The 24,157-nt window shown below is 34.3% G+C and overlaps 1 long non-coding RNA gene across 1 annotated transcript; it reads right to left on the bottom strand.

The window, feature by feature from the left end:
• Positions 1-19,738: 19,738 nt before the first annotated feature.
• On the bottom strand, positions 19,739-21,599 carry LOC134231318 (uncharacterized). The gene is made up of 3 exons (XR_009984537.1): positions 21,456-21,599; positions 20,647-20,665; positions 19,739-20,101 (listed from the first exon to the last, which is right to left on the bottom strand). It is a non-coding gene; the product is annotated as an uncharacterized LOC134231318 (long non-coding RNA).
• Between the last annotated feature and the right edge of the window lie 2,558 nt (positions 21,600-24,157).

Raw genomic sequence — 24,157 nt, 5'->3', positions numbered from 1 at the left:
CAAACAAGTGATATTCGAAATGTTTTGTGTTGTCGTGACAGAATTAAGTCAGTGAGTGAAAACTACACCACAAGTTCACAGACTTCCGTTAAAAGTCTATACAATGACGGTGTCGACGAAAATCGTGTGCAGCCAAGCCCATCGGATAGCGGTGACAGTAACGACAATAATAGCCCTAACAATACAAATGAATCAAGGGTCAATGGTGCCGTTAGTAATTCGCCTGGATTCAGGACACGCCTGTTTCCTATTGATTCTTCAGACTTTGGTAATATTCTCATTAGTTTTCGCGAAGAAGTGTTAGATAAGCTAAGTGAACTAACAGAAAGCTTTAAACAGCAGAACACTTTGCTCTTAAAAGAAGTTCATGAATTACGATCAGTTATTGCACAAAGAGAAAAAGACATTGAAGCTATGAAAGAACATCTCTGTCATAAACAATCCTTCGGTAAATGCGAAGAAAGTTCACTAGACACAAATAACACACCTAATGAAACGTATGCCGATGCTGTACGAGCGGAACCGAGCAATAACTCCACTGGACCATCAGTAGGTTCAATAAGTGTTCAACTTAGTAGAAAAGGACCTGGAAAGAATGAATCGCGCACTGTTAGAGTGACAGATAAAAGGGTGTCTCAACAAACAGATTCACAAGCGAACATTCACAGGAAAATAAAGGAAATTCGGAAGACATTAGACACTAATGAAGTAATGCAAACAAATCGCACTATTGACATTGATACAACAGAGAAGGACACGCCACAAGAACCTGATGGTTATGTATTTCGTGGTGTGAAGACAGGTCCACGTGTAAAGAGACTTCTAATGTCACGTGTCGAAGCAGATGGAGAGTTGGACGACATAATTGATGCCATCAAACGGTACGCTATGGAAAGAAATGTATGCGTAACACACGTTACTGCGCTAAAGCTTTGGAAGCAACGAAAACATACATACACTCTACGGGTGAATGTGCGCTCAGAGGATTCAGATAAGGCACTGGAATACGGGTTTTGGCCAGAAGGCATACTTGTGAGGCCTTGGCAAACTGAACGCGAACGTAACTATAGGCATAGTGATGAATAGTTGCATGAGACATATATCAAAAGTGTGCTTCGTGTATTTGTTTATAATACTTATGACAATGATACGTATAAAAGCATGGAACACTCGTGGTATAATGCATAGCACACCGTATTTGACAAAATTGTTGGACGAAAGTGATATTTTTGTCGTTACAGAGCATTGGCTTTTACCTGAACAAATAACCTTTCTGGACACGATTCACAATGAGTTTAATGTGTATGGTATCCACGACAAACGTATTCCCATCGAACTGGAGAATCGTACAAGATCTACAGGCTTTGGTGGAATTGCCTTGATGTGGCGCAAGCAACTCCAGGTCTTTCCCATTGAACACGATTGTACGGACAGGGTGATGATAGCGGTTGTGAAGCTTGAAAACATTGAGATATATGTCATTGGAGTGTTACTACCCTCGACCAACATTTCGATAGATGAGTACAAACAATCAATAGAAAGTGTAGAGAAACTTTTTGACGCATACAGTGAATATGGGCCAGTTTTTATACTCGGTGATTTCAATGCACATCTGTCGAAAGAACATGGAGTGAAAAATCATTACCATGCAAATGCTAGAGGTATCATTATTGAATCTTTCATGGTCGAACGAGATTTAATATCAGTAACGAGTCAGCATAAGTCGCATGGTCCTGATCACACATTTATGGCACACAATGGAACTCAGACATCCATGATAGATCACGCTATTATCCAAATGAACAAGGAAGATTTTATTGACTCGTGTGGAATAATAGATGATCATCATTTTAACTGTTCAGATCATCTTCCGATATTTCTGAATATACGTCTACCATGTAAATTTCCAACATTTAATGGGCGTAAGAGAAATAGTGATGACGACGTGTATGTAAACTGGAAACGAGTTACAAACGACCATGTGCTGTTATATAGACAGTGTATCCAGGAAGGGCTACAGAACCTAGAAAGAAATTTGGTGGGAAAAACTGAAGGTGAACTTGATGAGTATATAGGGGACCTAACGAATGTCTTTTTGAACGCAGCTAAACGATCACTTCCTAGAAAGAGATACCGTTCATATTTGAAGCCATATTGGAAATACGGAGATGTAAAGAAACTTCACGCTATTAATCGACAAAAGCGAGCAGTGTGGATTGAACATAATAGGCCACGTGGCATGGAATTCCAATCCTACAGAGAATATAAAGCCGCAAAAAGGGAGTTTACAAATGCACTTTCTGTTGCTCAAAAGCAGTACGAATTAGAACAACTGGATCAACTACAGAAAACAGCAGAAATAGATATGGGTCTATTTTATCGTACTATTAAAAATCGGAATAAGAAATCATGGACACCCCATGAACTTCGGATCAACGGAGTGATCATACGCGATCCAGATATCATTCGAACAGCATGGTACGAACACTACAAAACACTTGCTGCAAAGACAAAAGACCCGTTGTTTGATCAAAGGTTCGAAGAACATGTAGAACTCTCTGTAATAAACATGAAGGAAGAATCCTATAGAAACTTTGATAAAGTTGGTGATGTTATGATAAGGAAAGAAGAGGTTACAGAAGCAATGAAGAAAATGAAAAACGGAAAAGCACCTGGCCTTGACAAACTTGTCATTGAACATTTGCGCTTTGTGCAAGACATTATTCTAGAAATCCTGTTAGAGCTGTTTAACGCAATTCTAAACAACGAAAAATATCCGTTACAATTCAAAAGAGGAGTTACTATAACTTTGTTCAAAGGAGGAAAAAAAGACAGACTCGACCCTAATAGTTATAGAGATATAACCTTAACCTCAGTCCTACAAAAGTTATTTGAAAACATATTGTACACAAGAATAAAGCGTATCAACGCTGAAATTCATTTTCCACACCCTCTTCAGCAGGGTTTCCGTCCAGGATGTGGAAGTATACCGGCAGGATTTGTTATAACGGAAACAATTCACCACTATATAGAGAGAGACTCTGATATTTATGTGGCATTTCTAGACAACCAAAAGGCATTTAACAGCGTGTGGCATAATGGTTTACTCTACAAACTATACAAATTAGGTATCAATGGTAAAGGGTGGCGTTTGCTTTCCGACTCTTTTTGTGATTCCAGCTCTCGAATCCTATACGAAAAAGAACTGTCGAAGGAATTCACTTTACAGCAAGGTGTCGGGCAAGGAAGGGTACTATCGTCGTGGTTTTTCCTTCTGATGATTGACGGGTTGATAGAAATGCTGGATAAAAGTGCGACTGGAGCATGTGTGTGTGACCTTCACATTCCAAGTGTTATTCTGGCTGACGACACTTCCCTTATATCCAACACTCCCAGTGGTCTCCAGAAGCAACTGGATATTGTCTACAATTACGCTAGACGTTGGCACTTGCGTTATAATCCTAACAAAAGTTGTATTCTGTTTTTTAGCGCTAGTAGAAAGCGACAAAAGCAACCTGCGGCTAGACCATTTATTCTTGGTCAGGAAAACATCAACTTACATTCAGAAAATGTTTATGCTGGGGTCATCCTTACTGATAGGTTGCGAAACGATACAGCAATCACACAAGCATGCAGGAAGGGCAAGCGCATATTAAACTCGCTTATCAACATAGGAGTTCATGATCAGGGTATACATCCCATGACCAGCGTTAAATTGTGGAAAACAGTTGTCATGCCATCGATCTTGTATGGATGCGAATTATGGGATGTGATCTCTAAAAAGTCGATCGAAGAGCTGGAAATTGTACAGAGATACGCGGCCCGTCGAATGCAGGGATTTGACCAAAGATCACCAACACTGTGTACCATATTTTCCCTTGGCCTGGTTGAAATGAAAAGGAGTATAGATAAAATCAAGTTGATGTTCTGGAACAGACTCTGTACATCAAGTTATTCTCTATTCTACAAAAAGCTTTTCATTGCAAGGTTGTGCTCTTTTGGTTCGACGACACCAAGACCGAAGCGTGGATTCATAGCAGATATTCACTCCATAATGAGGGAATACAACATTGATTTCTTTTTCAGGGAGTACCTTTTAAATCGTGACATCCCACCAAAACACACCTGGAAGCAATTCGTAGGAACTGTAGTTGATACTGCTGCTGAACGTGAGTGGAGGGAGAACTTAAACCAAAGAAAAGAGCTTCGCAGATACGCAGAAATACATGAAAATTTATCAACTCATCCCCTTTGGCTACTCGGTTTGAAGCTTCCGAAACACACATGGAAATTAGCCTCAGTAATCAGACTATCGGTCGACATCGTTAAAGAGGAGGTGAACTGCAAATTGTGTACGCGTACAACAAGTGATATTGCATTGCACTTTCTACTTGAATGTCCAACGCTATTTGCTAGCAGAGACAGCTTGATGGACGAAATAGTAAACGCGATAAATGTCCAATCTTACGTTAATCTCACAAATAATTGTGACGACGTAATCGCTGATACCATTCTTGGATCAAGACGTGGTTCGATCGTATCTGAGGAGGAGTGGGAAATGTTTATGCTTGCTGTTGCAACTGGCGTTGCGCGTATGATGACAGAAATGAACACTCACTTACATGGAGTATAAAACTTCAAAAATTGATAAATAATGTACATAGTGTTTAAATTATGGACAGTAACTTGCGTAATTGAGAAATTGTGTACATATTTCCACACTTTTGTTTAAAAGTTCAAATATTGTTACAAACTTAATATTTTGATGCATTGATCTCTGCTGCAGAGGAAATAAAGAATGTCTGTCTGTCTGTCTTAATTTCATACCCCAAAAATATTTTAAGCCGGAATATATTAAGACCAGCTTCACTTCCGAGTGGGAGAATTTATGAACTATTTCAGAAGAAACAGAATATTAAACAAAATAAATAAGCATAAAACTGACGCTTTTTGCAATGGATTTGTTTCATGGAAGTTAGATAAATATTTTTAATGATATTTATACTTACAAACTTCTTGAATATGGATAAAAATGAAGATAAGCACGGGAAAAATAAATTTACTCCTCATTTTGAGAGTGTTAAAAATATTTATATGCACCAATTCAATACAAATGTTCCAATCATTATGGTGATGTGCCAAAATATGATTACCAAAATCAATCAATCCATGTCACTTTTGTTACGTGTTTTTTAAATTTCTTTAGTGGTAAACTGTGTGACAATTACAATTTTTTGCATGATTCAATACAAGAGAACAACATATAGTTTTCAAACTCGTTAGATTTCGAAGGACAGAAAACTGAGCCTATGTCGTACTTTTGGTTTAAATAGGTCAGACTTTTAAATTTCATAACACCCATTGAATTAACAAAAATAATTATGCTTCTTGAATACATTTATCAAAAAGTAAATCTGTCTTACTTTTTATTTATGTCCTTGTATAATTTGCAAAGCGGAAGGTCAAAAAAGAGATTTACAGATGATTCACAGAAATGAAAATCACGATACACAATTGAAACAAGCTAATTCAGAGAATTTGTGTCCCCCGCTGAGGGAAAAAGTAAACCATGCGCAAGGAGGGGGGGGGGGAGCGGATCCCCCTGACTGAATTTGTAAAATTATTAAATGTATACATGTATACTGAAGTAAATAAAATATGCCAATATGGATAAAAAGATTTGATTACTTATTCTTTATTATGTGTATAGAAGATTCTTTTTATATGGAATATTTATCACGGTAATGATGATTTTATGAGTTTGTACAAGCCAGACCTCATAATTTTTTCATTTCACGTGCTGAATACTATCATTTAGTAAAATAAAAAAGTATTTCGGGAAAAAAAGGAAATGAAACGGCCAGGACTTGAACCCGGAAACTCACACGTGAGAAGCGAGAGACATGCCACTAGACCACGAAACCTCTTGCAACTAATGAAAATTATATGCAAATATGAAGTCACATACATGTATATTTTTCACGTTCGATATTGTCAAAATTTTACACAATGCACGGTGTCTAATTTAGCCTTTATTAAACAGTTCTAATAGACGTTATAAGAATATAAAGTCCGCCGAGAACCTGTTTTATACGTTATAACTCTCCTAATGTCCCTGTGCTAAAAATAGCGACATGTAATACAATAAATACTAATAAAACAAACGGGGCGGGACACTTTGAGAGGGTGAGAGAGGTGTTAGGGAGTTTTGGTATAAAATTACATTGCAAAAGCTCAAAGGGTTCTCGAGATATCGCGCAGAAACAAAAGTGTTATAACAGACAGAATTTGAGAATTTTTGACCTTGACCTTCGACCTTTTGACCTCAAAATCAATAGGCTTCTTTATTAGTCCATAGGGAGTTGCTGTGCAAAATGTCATTGCGAAAGCTCAAAGGGTTCTCGAGATATCGTGTGGAAACGAAAGCGGTACAGACAGACAGAAAGACGGACGGACGGACTGACGGACAAACCCAAATTAATATCCCCCACTTTTCAAGCGGGGGACAAAAAACTCCACAAGACATTACTGTTGATGTGATATTACAGTGCGTTGATGCTTATTTGAATGCTTCCTTTACTTGCTGATTTAATGCTTATAATCCTTATTTACCGTTCACGGTAGCTCAGTCGGTAGAACGCTTACTCCGTGATCGGGAGGTCGTGAGTTCGCATCTTGGTCGCGACTGACCTAAGTCGATAAAAAATGGGTAGCAACTGTTCCTTCGCCATGCGCTCGGCACTTTGAAGTGAAAGTTGAGGGTCCTTCGGATGAGTCCTAAAAAACGGAGGCCCCGTGTCAGCGCCAGGCGTTGGCACGATAAAGATCCCTCACTGCTCAATGGCCCTGAGTGCCGAGTAAAGGTCAAAATTTGAAACCCTTCACCGGCATACGGTGACGTCTCCATATGAGTGAAAAATTCTCGAGAGGGACGTTAAACAATATACAATCAATCAATCAATCAATATAAACCTTATTTAGATGCTGTTTTATAATTAGGTTTATGTATTATGAACGGCCAGGTTTCAAAATACGAGATTCGGAATTCGAGATTCGAAATTCGTGTTTCGAAATTCAAGATCCAAATTAACCAATCAGAAGTGGGTTCAACATTTGATTGCTCCCCTTTCTTATGTTTTTACTATCAAGAAATCGTGGAATATATTAATAACAAATGAGTCATTTGCTAAAATGATAATGCAAGAAAAAAAATGTTTATGTATTAAAACAAAATAAAAATTAAATTTGGATTACATTTTGAAAAATACATATATATAATTTTATTTTTCTCATTTAACAAAATAGTAAATATGTATATATGGAATATTATTTGGCCTTATCGTTGACTTGCGGACCAAGTAGGTCGACTATTTTTTTAATCAGATCATTGCTGAGGGAGAATATTGTAGTTCATTATAATTAGATATGAAATACCCATATAAATATCATGAATCGTATCTACACTGCACAGTACTTCAAGGTTATATGTTTCATTACATTTATAAAGGGTACATTTGTGCAGTGAGACATGGCTGCTGAATCGAACTGTAGCGTTACAAGGTTTCACGAGTATATTTTAGTCTTTGGTCATAACGGTATGGTCAGAGACTAAAATTTAAAACCATAACGCTATAGTTTTGCATCTAATTTAGACTCATCTACTATTGATATAAGATAAAATAAATGCTGCATTTATTTTAATTCATATTGCCAATCTGTATTGTATATATGATTTTTAATTAATTCAAGAAATCAAAGCCTTAGATGAATATAAGTAATTAAATACTGAATTTTTATGTATTTACTCTATCAGGAAAATGAATGCGATTTTTGTTTTTCAATACTACGTCGCCTTTCAAGTTTTACAAAGTAACATTTTCAGTGTGTTTGGAAAATAAGCAGGAGGGGTGGGTACGGGTGGGGTTATTGTTAATCTTTAGACACTTGACACTTATTTAAAACTTTATTTTTATGTCATCAACCCGGAAACAAAGTATACAATACAAATATATATATACTCCTGATATATGGATTCTATTTTATAATTAAGACGCCATAATATAAATTGAAGTATATCTTTGCTGATCAAAAATCCAATGATTGTTTAAATTTACTTCTAATATATATAACACTCTTTCTTGCATTTTAATTTAATCAAATGACTCATTTGTTATTAATATATTAAACGATTTCTTGATAGTAAAATGATAAGAAAGGGGAGTAATCAAATGTTGAACCCGCTTTTGATTGGTTAATCTGGATCTTGAATCTCGAAACTCGAATTTCGTATTTCGAACCTCGAATCTCGAATAAGCCTTCTGGGCTTTCGTAATGTATTGTCTCCCGCTTGAAAAGTGGGGGATATTAATTTGGGTCTGTCCGTCCGTCTCTCTGTCTGTCTGTAACGCTTTCGTTTCCACACGATATCTCGAGAACCCTTTGAGCTTTCGAATTGAAATTTTGCATAGCAAATCCCTATGGACTAATTTTGAGGTCAAAAGGTCAAAGGTCAAGGTCATAAATTCGCATATTTTGTCTGTTATAACACTTTTGTTTCCGCGCGATATCTCGAGAACCGTTTGAGCGTTTGCAATGAAATTTTACATAACAACTCCCTGTGGCCTTAGAAAGACCCCTATTTATTTTGAGGTCAAAAGGTCAAAGTTCAAGGTCGTAAATTTATAAATTCTGTCTGTTTGTTGCACTATCGTTTCCGGGCGATATTTCAAGATGATTTTGAGCTTTTGCAATGTACATGTAATTTTATACCTAAACTCCCTTGGACCTCTCTCAACCCTCTCAAAGTGTCCCGCCCTGTTTGCTTTATTAGTATTTAATTTATTGTATTACATGTCGCTATTTTCAGCAAAGGGGCATGAGGTTCTCGGCGGACTTTATATTCTAATTACAACTATTAGAACTGTTTAATAAAGGCTAAATTTGACACCGTACATTGTGTAAAATTTTATTTAATTTGTTTAATTTGTAAAATTTGTTGAAAACTGTTTAATAAAGGCTAAATTAGACATCATGCATTATGTAAAATTTTGACAACATCGAACGTGAATATATACATGTATGTGACTTCATGTTTGCATATAATTGTCGTTAATCGTAAGCGGTTTCGTGGTCTAGTGGTATATCTCTCGCTTCACATGTGAGAGGTCCCGGGTTCGAATCCCGGATGGTTTACTTTCTTTTTTTCCGAAATACTTTTTTTTCTACTAAATGATAGTATTTAGCATGTAAAATGAAAAAAATTATGAGGTCTGGCTTGTACAAACTCATAAAATCATCATTACAATGTGATAGATATTCCACATATAAGAATCTTCTATACACATAATAAAGAATAAGCAATCAAATCTTTATATCCATATTGACTTATTTTATTTGCTTCAGCATACATTTAATAATTTTATAAATTCAGTCAGGGGGATCCGACCCCCCCCCCTCCGCCGAACTGCGCATTGTTTATTTTTTCCTTAAGCGGGGGACACAAATTCTCTGAATTAACTTGTTAATTTAGTTTCCTGCATTTATGCTTTTATTTATATATATATATTTATAAATTTCTCCTACGTAACATTTAGTTAAATGATAAAGCCGTATATTTGTATACAGGTTAATTGGATTGATCCCATATTAAGGTGCTAATATATCAAATGAAGCGGAACATCCTAAATAGCTTTTACACATTATCTCTACAAGTAGTGACCTTTGTGAAAAGTGCTGCTATCTTTGAAAATGAATTTCAAAATGTATTTTTTTAGTTAAAAAGGTAAAGAAAATGAACAGAGATTGTTCTAAAGGAATATATATTCAACCAAAAAAAAAAAAAAAGAAAGAAAGAAACGCATACTGTAAATGTATTATGTTTGGCGCGTACGATATTTAGCGGAAAATGATTTCTAAACTAGTTAGCGTAGATTTGATTTAGCGCATTTCTTGATGTTCTTATTCATGTATCAATGTTTAAGACATTTAGCGATGTACTTGAATTAGCGGAAGTATCTTTCCGCCAAAAGCGCTAAAAAGAATACACCGCCAAATGTAATACGTTTACAGTATTTAGATTAAACATGATAATCTAAGTTTTCACCTTAATCCTTACGTTTTTTTAAAAGTGATTTTAGAGTATGTCGTGATAAAAATAAAACATGTCCTAGGTTGTAAATTGAAAAGTTAAGTTGTCATTGCCGTCGCCTCTATATTCTCGGGACATACAGTCTTATCCAATCCATATGTCGTTTGCAACGTCTCAGCGCTAGTCGATTTCCAATGTACGGACATTGTGCACGAATACCATCTCCTCTGAGACTCTAACGAACAATTTGTGCACATTTATGCTGATTTCTTTATCTAGTATTTGTAGCAGCAGTTTGTACAGCAGTTCTGAATCGATTGCGCAGGTGCTGAAGGGGGTCTAACGGTCCTGTCTGAGTGTGGCAACCCGCGGACGGCCAGTTTTTGGTTCCTAACTTGTTGGAGACGTACGTTTCATTGCTGGAAGGCCGATTGATGTACACCAAATGCAATGGCAACGTCCTGTTGCTCATCATCGTTAGCCCGGTTGCGTTTATCTTTGTAAAGGCGTGGCATTGCAGCATCAACATTGCAATCAAATCTTAATTATGGGTTTAATAGGAGTGTTTATTGTTTCTCTAAATCCAAAATATCAATGAAAATAGACCCCCGATTTACAAGAAATCATGTAAAACATTATAATCATAAACATGATTAATCAAGGCAAATAATTCAACACTTGGGTCTTAAAAGCCCATATTGTCCTTTCAGTAGTTCACAGGTATCCAATGATAAAAAGATAGTTGTAATACATACTTTTTCAAAATTTCTTTGATGAGTAAAACAATATGCGTTTCTTTTTTGTTGAGTATATAAACATAACCAATCTTTAAAGAGGGCATGAAATGGATCCTGGAAATTTCAGTGTAGGGATCAGATGCCTAGCAGGAGTAAACATTCCCCGTCGATCGTTCACACTCACCGGGAGACCTATGTATTGTTCAATTAGACGGAACATTTGAATTCCGAGATCAGCAGAAAAACAAAGGCAAAATATTGTTATAGTTCAAGTGAGCTTATCGTAAGACTCAATGATAGATAAATGATACTTTTTATCTAGCTGTGAATCAATAATATAATTATACACTGTGAAAGTTTTAACTTTATACCTCACATAGATTTGGAGCTATTATAAAAATAAAATTTTGAAAATCTTGACCTTTTATCATCGTTTATGGGATGGTTGTATTCATGGTTTGTTGAGTTTGCAAAGGACCTTTACAACTGTTGTAAACTTTGGCTTACAAACATTTGTGTCTAACAAATTATCCCATGTTTCATACTGTTTATTTCCTGGCATACCAAAAAAAAAAAAAAAAAAAAAAGAAAAAAAAAGGGAAAAAAATGGACAACGGTTCCTTATCAAAGGAGTTAAAATGGTTAATGTATGCACTATTTTTATTCACATAGGGGTTCAGTCTTGTATGTTACAAAATTTCAAGTATATGTGCACACCATGTATTTCTTACAAATATACATTGGTTATTTCTTCCAATTTTTTTTTAATTTTAAGAAAACCCAGTACCCAGATATTGAACAGCTGAAACGTAATCCTACAAGGAATTTATTTCTTCTTCACCCTAATAGTATAGTCCTGATGGACATGTTATTACTGGTGAATAACTGTTTTATCAATAATGAGGACCTTAAATCATTTATTTAAAAAAAACAAGAATTAAGGGAGCCCCGAGATAAAATTCAGTGGAAGGTTACGCCAGAAGTAAGGGCAAACATTAAAAAGACCTTGACACTTTGTCCGAATACGTATCAGATGGATGTTAAAATATCGCATTAAGCGATTGAGAAGCATTATCAATATTGTGCATGTGTCCTTCTTTCCAGATAAATTAAAGTCCAGGATTTTTGATATCATTGACAGCTGCTTTTTCAATAAAAATGGAACTCATATGAATTTACTTACCAGCTGGTCATTGGTCATTTGCGAAATTATTTTGATAAAACACATTCTGATTGCACACACAAGTACACTGAAGCTGACAACAAAAAGATGCTTGAGTTTCTGATTGACAATATCTATGTGGTTATTGGAGACCAGGTCTTCCAACAATCTATTGGAATTCCCATAGGTAGCAATGGCGCTCCCTTTGTAGCAGACCTATTTTTCTATGAATTCATATAAAGCAAACTCTGTATGCATTAAAAGAAGAAAAGACTTGCTGTGACTTTCAACTCGATATTTAGACGTATTGTCAATTAACAATCATAATTTCCACTCCTATGTCAATACCGTATATCCTGGAGAGCTTGAGATAAAAGATACCGCAGAGTCGTACACATCAGTTTCATATTTGGATATTTTACTTATAAAAGACGTTAATGGTAGTCTAACAACAAAGATCAATGATAAACGTGATGATTTTAACTGTTCTATCTTCAAATTCCCTTACTTATGCAGCAATATACCTTCATCACCTGCATACAAAGTTTATAGATCTCAGTGGATCCAATACGCAACAGCATGCTGTACGTATGAACAATTTCTAAAACGAGATTTAATTATTGAGAAACAAAAATATGAAACAAGAATATCAGCAGTCTCGTTTAAAATCTTCATTTCGAAAGTTCTATGGTCGATACAATGAACTTGTCAGCAAATACAATTTATCATTGAGTCAAATGCTGACTGACGGTTTTCATGTTAATTGTCAGTCCATTATTTATACACTGCATTGACGACGAATTTTTCCGTTATTTCCCGATGATGACAAGAAGCACACGGCGGGTGTGACTGTTCGGCAGGGGATGCTCACTCCTCCATGGCACTTGATCCCATCTCTGATGTTTCGGAGGTCCGTGTTTGCTCTGCTCCTATTTTGTATTGTTTTATGGACTTTGATATTGTATACTGTTCGTTATCTCCATATCCCTCATTGTTTATTATTTACAAAAGTGGAAAAGATTTAGATAAATTAAATGATAAGTATATGTTGATCCTATCTGATAAAGCCAACATTTACATTGTCTTTGTTTGTAAGTCTCATTATATAAATTGTATTTTAGAGAAAATGGGATAGATTCCTTTCTATGGATGAAAGTTTTCAAATGAGATATTGTTATAACAAACAGTATATAAGTTTAAAAACACATCCAAACATTAAAAAAAGTCCATTAAACATTACAAATTAGGAGCAGAGAAACCCATTACCTGTGCAAGATTAGAGGTGGGAAAGTACCATGGAGGAGTAAACATCCCATTTCCTGTCGATCGGTCACACCCGTTGTGTGCTCAATGTCATAATAGCAGTATAACCAAAAAACGTAGACAATTTAGCGTGTACATGTAAATAATGGCACAACAAAACGTTTAAAAACGACTTCCATTATAATATGACTTAATGATAGATTGTATTTGCTGATAAGGTTATTGTATCGACCATAATAATTGAAAAAGATGACTTTAAACTAGACTGTTGATATTCTTGTTTCATCAACTTGTTTGTCAATAACTTACTATGTCTGAAAAATTATATTGTTTGTATGTAGAGCTTTGACAGAAAGATATAAGCTTCATATGTACGTGTTTGGAATACCTTCTTGAATTAATAAGGGGAGTTGATGATTGCTAATTGAAGTCGTAAAGTTTATCCTAAAGATTTGTTGTTAGGTTACCTATAGCGTTTTTGACTATTTAAATATCCAAGTTAGAAAGAAATGTGTTTTACTATGTGGTGTCATTTATTCAATGCTAACTTGGATATATCGTTTTGTCATAAAAAAAATGAAAGAAACTGTTGATAATTTATATATATAATACGCTTCGATGTATCTAAGTTCATTGACAGAGCAATTTCTCCTCTTTTCTTCATGTGCAAGATTTTAATTAACTTGGTTTCATATAAATACAAAAAAATCATATGTTAGTCTTTTATGTTTTAAATATTCCAAAACAATCCCAATTTGAATTAACTTATTATTGCTTATACTGAACTGCTCAGCTAAAAATATATAACAAACAAAGATATGTAGTGTTTTTGGTAACAATAAAGTATTAGGCCTCTTCAGGTGTTCTGTACAACATTATTATCAGAAGCAGTGTAAATTAGATATTCAGATACAGACACTCAACAATTACTAGGGACTTAAAGAAGATTCGAAATAATTAACATTTTCTTTAATCATTAATGTCAAGCTATTTAACTTGTCAACACTTCTACATCATTTACTACGATAAATTAACTCCAGTCTTTTGACATCCATAACAGCGGTTTTCTATTTCAATAAACATGTAATGCGTTAATTTTCCTATCTTTTCATTGGCCATGCATTTGTAACATTTCTTTTTTTGGTTGAATCACTGTGATTATACACATACAAGTACATGTATAATTAAGATATTGTTAACAACCTAGATTACAGCGTTTCTGATGAAAAAAATATTTAGTATATTGTTTAGAAGACCAAATGAACTCTTTACTGGTCATAAACGTGTCCATTCTCTCACTGTATTACAAGGATTCTAAAATGAATCTTTTCAATTAGACATTGCATATGTATTGAATTGAAATAGAGATTCTCTTTTTTTAAAATCAAGACACCTTTTGGTAGGACAGGGTTACAAGATAAAAATTTAGCATAAAAATATAAAGTACCGTGACATTTATCACATTTATCACCTATTTAAAACATATATTCAAGAATCTTCTTTTCCATAACATATATTAGCCATAAATATTTATATAAACAGAGAGGCATCCTGGGTATTTAAAATTAATTTTGTCAACATTTTGATCTCAAATGAAGCATAACAGGAAAATAAAGTTACATATAGGAAAATATAGAAGAGCTTTTTAGCTCACCTGAGCCGAAGGCCTAAGTGAGCTTTTCTGATCAAAATTTTTCCGTTGTCTGTCGTTGTTGTCGTTGTTGTTGTCGTCGTAGTTGTAAACTTTTCACACTTTCATCTTCTTCTCAAGAACCACTGGGCGAATTTCAACCAAATATTGCCACAAAGTATCATTGAATGAAGGGGATTCTAGTTTGTTCAAATGAAGGGCCATGCCCTCTTACAAGGGGAGATAATTATGAATTAATGGCATCTTTTAAAAATCTTCTTCTCAAAACCACTGGGCCAGGAATGATGAAACTCATGTGGAATTATCCTTAGCTAGTGCAGATTCAAGTTTCTTCAAACAATAACCCCGGCGGGTAGGGCGGGGCCAGAATGGCTTATCAAAATTTGATCAGGAAAAACTTTAAAAATCTTCTTTTCAAGAACATCAAAGCCATGGTTGGTCATATTTATATAAAAGAATCTGCAGGTGGTTAGATTCAAGTATTTTTTTTTTCAAAATATGACCCTCGGAGGGGGATGGGGCCATAATGGACGATAAAAGTTCAACACAAGAATATATAGGTAAAATAATCTTTAAAATCTTCTTAAGAACATTAAAGCCATGGTTGATCAAATTTATGTGAAAGCATCCACAGGTAGTGTAGTTCAAGTTTGTTCATGACCCTTGGGGGTAGGCTGGAGCCACAATGGACGATGAAAGTTTAGCATAGGAGTATATAGGAACAATCTTCAAATATCTTTTTCTCAAGACCACCAAAGCCATGATTGTTCATATTTATGTGAAAGGATCCACAGGAAGTGTAGATTAAATATTGTTCAAAATCATGACCTACTGGGCAGGGTGGAGGCGCAATGGATGATCAATTTTTTAACATCGAAGTATATAGGCACAATCTTCTTCTCAAGAACAGCAAAGCCATGGTTTGTCATTTTATTAGGAAGCATCCTCAGATAATGTAGATTCAAGTTTGTTCAGATTGTACCCCCTCCCCTTACCCCTTCTGCCTTTTAGAGGTAGGTTCGGACAACTCATGCATTTACGCTTCTTAATACTATACTGAGTTTTGCTTTTTTCCTAGCCACAGTACTCAAATGAACGATGTGGCCCCTGGGCCTCTTGTTCATGTTTTCTCAAGAACAACTCAAGAACATCGGGGTGCAACTAGATACCAAATGTAACACACTGGAAAAAAAAGAATTTTTCTATCGACATATTTTTCTCAAGAACAATAAAGCCGTGATTAGTTAAATAAATATTCGTTGAAAAGTATCTTTATGTGTTTAAAGAAATTTTAAGATTGAATACCGTTCGTTATTTTCATATATTTCATGTACATAATGTATCTTCAATCTGTTAAAACTAATGCCCTTCTGGAGGATAGGACAATGCGAAAAGATAAACTTTTACAGAGAAGAATATAAGTGCATATATAAACTCTCTAAAGTCTTCTAAATTCAGGATTAATCAAAACTTCAGTTACTGTTGAATCATTAAAATTCATGGAAGCCAATTTTCGTAGATCGCTTAAGTTGAATAGATCTGTTGGTACATAATTTCTTATACATGTAACCACCCATGGATATCTACAAAAGAAAAAAATAAGGCAAGAGACACCGTGGCTCTGTGTCACACAAGGCTTTTGCACGATAAATATGTACTCTCATTACTTAACTAAGTGACGAACAACTGTGCTCAATATTTTTCAAAGTTTTTAGTCAACTTAAAACATGCAAAACCCATAATGTTTTATTATTTATCAAAACTATTCGTGACAGTGTTTTCAATTCATAATATCATAAAGTGAAATATGGAGACAACGAGCAGTATTTAAGCTCAATAGTCCATTAAACAATACAATATTTGGAGCAGAGCAAACTCGGATCTAAAAAAATCAGAGGTTGGATCAGATGCCATGGAGGAGTGAGCATTCCCTGCCAACCGATGACGTCCGCCGCGTGCTCTTTGTCATGATCGGGGAATAACGGAAAATTTTTCATGTAAATAATGGCCTTACAGTTAGTATAAAGAAACGTCAGTAAGCATTCAACACAATGATATATATTGATAAATTGTATTTACTGACAAGGCATTAATTGTTTCATCAATAGAACTTACAAAATGATGACTTAAAACAAGACTACTGATATTCTTTTTTCATCAACTTGTTTTACAACAACTGGCTCGTTTTAGAAATTAATACGTCTATGTTCATACGTAAAGCATGCTCTTGTGTATCGAATCATTTGAATGATACAAACACCGTATGCTGGTAATGTGGTTAAATTACAGGATAATTATATAAAGTAAGGGAAATTACGGAAACGTATAACCGCCTCGTGTTGTTGCTTTAGAACGCGATATTATGATATAAAAATGTTGTCAAATACAATTGCATCAAGGATTGGCGATTTAATTTTGACAACAATATCTGATGAATAACATTTTTTCTGACATGTTTTGACGACTTATACACTTTAATATATCAATGTTGAGTTCCTCAATGTCGCACTAAAATAATGAGTAAAAATTATGTCGCTAAAATTAAATATCGCAGACATCAGAGCAATAAAACATATATAAAGACTTTGCGTAGACAACTCGATTTATTCAAAGAGGAAAAGTCAACAAAATTCGAACGACTTGTAACATCAGATCAAAATTAAATCGCCAATCCTTGATGCAATTGTATTTGACAACATTTTTGTATCATAATATCGCGTTCTAAAGCAAAAACACGAGGCGGTTATACGTTTCGGTAGGAAATTGACGATTGTAAAGTTGGTCATCACCATCATCATAAAGCCATGGTTGTTAGATTTCCACAAATGTCTTTTCTGGTAAAATATCCAAGCATATGTGTCATACTCTGTGGTTTCTTTTATTTCAAGCTCACTGGGATACATCGTTTCGACATCAGAATGGAAATACATTTACCTACTGTGAATCGATAATAAGTCATCATATCTAAATTTTGCTTTGAAGGCCACAGCAAGTGTTTTCTTCTTTTCATGTATAGGATTTTGAATACATTCTGCTTTATATGAATACAAAAATATGTCTGCTCATAACGGAGTACAATTGCTATCCACGGGACTTCCGAATCCTGGTCTCCAAACACTTCATACATATTGCAATCAGAAACTTAAGCATCTTTTGAATATCAGAGTAGTTGTGTGTACAATCAGAATGTTTTTCAACAAAATATTTTTTCAAATGACAAGTAAAGTAAATTTATGAGTTTCATTTTTATTGAAAAAACTATTCTTTACATTTTACCGAACATAACAAGATATTCTATGTCTGCTTCATCTTTTACTACTTTTAATTCATTGACTCCTCAATGTATAAAAGTTGCATGTTACGAGGGCTGTTCAATAAATAATGTCCTCGGTGTTCAGAAAGAAACAAAAACAATTGTCAATGTTTTTATTTTAATGATTTCCTTCAAAATACTCTCTTCTAACTGAAACACATTTTTGCAACCTTTTTATCCAGTTCCTAAATGCCTTTTTATACATAGTTTGGGGTATGCTCTTCATATTCTGAAATATACCAGATCCTATGGAGTTCCTACAGTTGCACTTCTTTCCTGAGAGGTGTTCTTTTTAACTTTGGAAAAAGAAAAAAGTCACAGGGAGACAGGTCAGGCGAATAAAGTGGGTGTGGTAAAACATTAACCTTTTCCTTCTCTAAAAACTCTTTTACTATACGTGACATGTGTGCTGGCCCGTTGTCATGAAGGAGATTGATGTGACGGATGCCAAACTTTGGTCGCTACCTCTCACACACTCATTTAACCTTTTGTAAACTTCTTCTTTGTAGACTCGTCCAGTTATCGAACGACCTTTCCTAATAGGAATCTGAGCCACAAGACCTTTGCTGTTGAAGAAAATACATATAACACTTTCTTAGTGCTTTGGCATATTTAGGCTATCCCTAGGCGCTTCGATCTTTTTGATAATCACATTTTGTTGTTAATTTTTCTTTGGGTTCAAAGTAATGAATCCAGGTTTCATCACCCGTTAGAAGCTCTGACAAACGTCGATCATTGCAGTTTTTTTTCAATAATTGTTTGGATATTCTTACACCTTGTTCTTTTTGTTCATTTGTCAAACGTGCGGTATCCAACGCGCGCTAAGCTTTTTCAGGGCCAATTGTTTCTTCAAAACTGCGTAAACTGCGCCCGAAGATACAGGTATGCCTACTAACTTAGCTAATTGTCTAACAGTCAATCTACCATCATCAGTAACAAGTTTTTGAATTTTAGCTATCATTGCATCAGATGTTATTGTTCTTGGTCGACCAGGACGGGACTAAACTTTTACCTCCAGTTTACAATTTTTGATTTTTGATATCCACCTTTTAATTTGTCTATATGACAAACATTGATTTCCATAAACATCACGCACTTCACTAAATATTTCTGTGGGATGCTTACTAAGTAAAACAGCAGCTTTTATGAAGCTTCTTACTTCAGTCTTCTTGAACAATTCTTTACTAGTATTTTTACATGCACTGTCTTGAATAGCCTTTGTTTTATAGGTTCTAAAAATTAAACTATATAAAACTATGTAAAACGTGATCACATAACCGGTTGTCAGTGGACTAAAGATCCATTCATGCGTTAAAACATATTTTATCATAATCTGACCCTTATTTTTCATGGAAAATAGTTCAGGGCATTATTTATTGAACAGCCATCGTATAGCGATACACTGATGTTTATAATCGATCCCTTTGTAAACAATAGAATACATTCAATCCATACAAAATATGAGACTAAATCCTCCTGACAGTCTCTTCCTAATTAATAAGTACTGTAAGTAATGGTATGAGAATTCAATAGAAACAAAAGCATGTATATTGTTTTTATTTTGTATTGTTTTTGTAAACATTTGCTATGTGCAAAACTATAACTATTTGCCTCATTGATAAAATTTAGAAGTCCAGATAGGTTTCGATTATATCGAAATGTTTCATCCCTACTTATTAAAACAGTTTGTCATCCATTTTGCAACTAAAGATATGGATAAGCATATACATGTTGTTGATAAATCACACTTTCAATTTCATGGTCTTAGACGACTTATATTCATTATTGCAGATCTGATTGAAAGCACTTTCAATAATTATTTACAAAGAAATAGACTTTATTCAGATTAAAACTCGCATTCAATTATCTGTTTTGTTGGGCTTGTGGCCTAAAATAAATAAAAAACAATTTAATTCGAAAATTGTCATAAATAGAATATGTACATATGCATATACAATCACATGGGTATAAAAATGTTATATTCACTGAGTATTAAAACATAAAAAACAATTTTATTTATTGTCTAAAAATGTTTTTTGTCGGAAAATGGCGACTTTTCTTTATCAGTTTTTGGTGTTACTTTTGCACTTTTGTTTACAATTGAAATCTGACAAAATGACATAAGTTAATACCTGTGTATAAGCAGCAGCAGCAATAATAGTAGTAGTAGTAAAAATACTAGTAAAAAGTAGTGTTATAAGTAGTAGAAGTAGAAATAGCAAAAGTACAAGTAATACCCCCGGTAGTTATACAATCATGTAGTAGTTGCAACAGTAGTATTAGTAGTAGCTATTGTTCTTATTGCAGAGGGTTGTAGGAATATACATGTACTTGTAGTAGAAGATGTACATATAGAAGAAGTTGTAGTGGCAGTATAAGTAATTATTCTTTCATTATAGACGACAGTTATAAATAAATAAATATTTTCATTACCTAACAGCAATCTGTCTGACTGAAATTATATTTATAAAATCTGGACATCATGTAAAACAATTCAATTTTTAGTTATTTCTGTGAGGTACTTAAAGCAATTATATAGGATCAAATAGATAACATGTAGCTGAGATTGCAGAAATGAAAGACATCTTCTATGAATGCTGATTTTAATTAAATGTATGCATGTAGATAAATAAAAACCCTTTAGATTTATTCTCTTATATTATTAAGGTGTCTTCATACATGTAAAAGTATAATTCTAATGATTACTGTTTGTTACAATAAATATTTTTACATTTTATATTTCCTCCACTGATTAAACGTGTGGATTTTATATGAAAATTTGTACAGGACACAGGCGAATTTAGAGGGGGCAGGAGGCCCTCCCCCTTTTGTGTCCAAAATATTTATAAAATTCAATAGGCCTAAATCTTTTTTTATGTAGATGTGGGCCCCTACCCCGATCCCAAACTGGCCGCACCCTTTTTCTTCAAGATTACTGGATCCGCCACTGCAGGAGCCATATGATAATAGAAAAACAAAATATATGTGCCATATATCTTATAAGAAAGATAATCCGTTCATGAATACTGCGATTTAAAGTTGACACAGACGGACAAGAAATCGGTAAATTTTGTACACATATTCGAAGACATCATCAGGTAGTTAAAAATCTTTCAGAAAAGTAATAGTAAAAATGTATATTAAGTAGAATTTCTAAGGTTTGAGAGAAAGTCCATTCTCTAGATTCTTCATTTATCTTTTTTTGATTTTCAAAAAAAAGTGAGTGGGTAAGTGGCGTTTACCTTTATTCTTTAGACTGATGAATCTTTTATATACTAGGACAGATACAGCTGTTCCTATCACCAAAGATACAATAACAACGACGACGATGAAAATGGTGTTCATATTCACATCAGAGCTTTGAGTCTGCTCATCAAACGTACCATTCACTGTTCAAAAATGTTTAAAAATGAATCGAAGATCATCCTTTACGAGTTTTTAGCTACAATTTGATATTTTGTGAAACACGCGCAGGCGCGCGTAGAGTTTTGTGGAATTCTAAGGGTAGCTCAAAATGAAAGAATTCAGAATAACATAACATAATTTTACATCAAAGAACATTACTTTTTCAGGGTCATTCGTCTTTTTTGCCATTGCACATTGTATTGAAACTGTATGACTGAATTAGTCAAAATCTGAACCTTGCAATAGACTGATGCTTTTCCAGACTGAATCAATTTTTTTATTTTTTGTACTTTCAATAGGAAAATTTATGGATGGTGCAAAAATGATAATAGACCAATGCTACAAACTTATATAGGTATCAAATTAAGTGAATAACTTTCATACTATCAAAGCAACACTTAAAATTACCTAGAATGAAAATATCCATCGAGGAATTATGTAGCACTGCTCTTCCATATTCTGTAAAATTAGATCCAGAAGTACCCCCGTATGTAAGTACGACGTAATAATTCATTGAATCATCACGGTCTCCGTTGCCTTGCGTGAAGAAGCTCAACATCGTATACGTGATGGCTTTTTCTACATACCGAAGATTTCTATCATAAGTAGAATTTCCTTGTGTAAGAGCATTTATGGCACTGATCAAGTCAGATGCATTGGAGTACTGGTTTAGCGGAAAGGCGTTTACAGCTCCATCACCGAATGTTACTATTCCTATTCTTATTGCATTATCACCAATAAGCATTTTACTGACAAAAACTTCAAGAGCAGTTTTCATTTCCGTGAACTGAGTAGCGGTAACAGCAATCGTATCATCGATGATAAAGGCTATATCAAGTTTACAAGCTGGAACAGTAAAAAAAATTAAAGATACTCAACGTATACTACAGTACATTAACACAAAATATAGAAACTCATGAAAAGTCTGTACCTAGACATAATAATCAAAGAAAGAGGGCGTACACGGCGAGAACAATCCCCCGCTCTGAGATAATATTTTTCTCAATTTTCAAAAGTCACGGAAAAGTAATATTTTTCTAAAAATCTTGTTTTCAGTAATGTCATCTTTAAAACATTTCATTATTTTATTTTACTGAACAACTTATTATTTGACAGTCTTTTTTTTCAAAGATGACAGTTAAGTATATTTAGTGGAAAATGGGTTAAGTATAGAGCCACAAATATTGAATTTTGAATATGAATGGGTCAAGTCTCTATTCTTCGTTAACCTTAAATGATAGAGACGTAAATGTGAATCTATTTCATTAGTCCCAAAAATGGAACCTGACCCATTCTATATGAAAATGTCACATTTCTTCAAAAAAAAAATGCACGCTTCAACAAACCCGTTCATTTAAATCAATAACCCATACATGTATACTTCGTAGCGTAGTGGTTAAAGGTGCATAGACACAGATTTGAAGTTCATATTGTCTGTATAATATACCGACTTTTATATTTTACTAGCATTTCACACAAAAATACAATGAAAATTTTATTTCATCTTAAAGTTAATTTTTGGATGGGTTTGATTGACACATCCTTGCACTCTCACAAATTTTACTTTTATTCGTAATACTTAGGAAAAGTGGGAATCTTGTTGTATATTAATGAAAAAAATATTAAGACCTTTAAATGTTAGAAAGCAAAACTCCTTCACAAGCATCGTCATTCCGCCCTCAGTGTTGTGTACAGAGTTTAGCGAATTGATCACAACCGTGAAACGTACATACGAGGGTTGTCCTAAAAAGTCGTTGACAGTGTTAATAACTTTTTTAACACGCAACCGATACTAACCAAATTTTGCAAAGACATAATGTATTCAATGTTCTTTGAAAATATGAATTCTTAAATATATGTCTTTCATATTGATAATATTGGGACAATTTATATGAAGGCCGATATGGTCTGTCGGCGCACGAACAAAATCGGCAATAATTTTCGCATATCACTATTACATTTACTTTTATTTCTTTGGTACTATGTTAAACATTGAACTTAAATTTAAATCAGTGAAACCAGAATCAATATCTTTATAATATGTCAAATTTTCAAATAAATAGCTTTAGAAACAGTGGTGGCATGATTTTCAAAGTATTGTTCAAATTGGGATTGATGAAAATGGCGTCGACGAAGGTGTACCCCGACAGATGTCGCATAATATACGTTCCGGGTAACTTGGCGTTCCGGCCGGAACGCTAAATACCTATAATATTGGTTCCGGGCCATAATAAACATTCCGGCCCACGTAAGATTGGTTCCGGTGTCGCATAATATTTGGTCCGCCTCGTTTAAAGGTCCGGCCGGACCTAATACGATAACATATTTGGTCCGCCTGGCTCTATAAGAAAAGGTCCGCCCTCGGCCTTTTATATAAATTGTTTGCATGTGGTTCATTCGATATTAATTGAAAAACTATTCTTTTAAAGTTAATTAAGGATATATAGTCGTATTAATAGCTAGTGTTTTCTCCAAGAAAATGTAGTAAACAATAAGTAAGAAACGAAATTAATACATGTACATAAATAAAGGAATGTAT

Source organism: Saccostrea cucullata, unplaced genomic scaffold, assembly GCF_032062105.1.
Source record: "Saccostrea cucullata isolate Sc308-1 unplaced genomic scaffold, CSIRO_AGI_Scuc_v1 ctg606, whole genome shotgun sequence".
NCBI classification, from domain to species: domain Eukaryota; kingdom Metazoa; phylum Mollusca; class Bivalvia; order Ostreida; family Ostreidae; genus Saccostrea; species Saccostrea cuccullata.
This window is presented reverse-complemented; position numbering and strand designations above follow the sequence as displayed.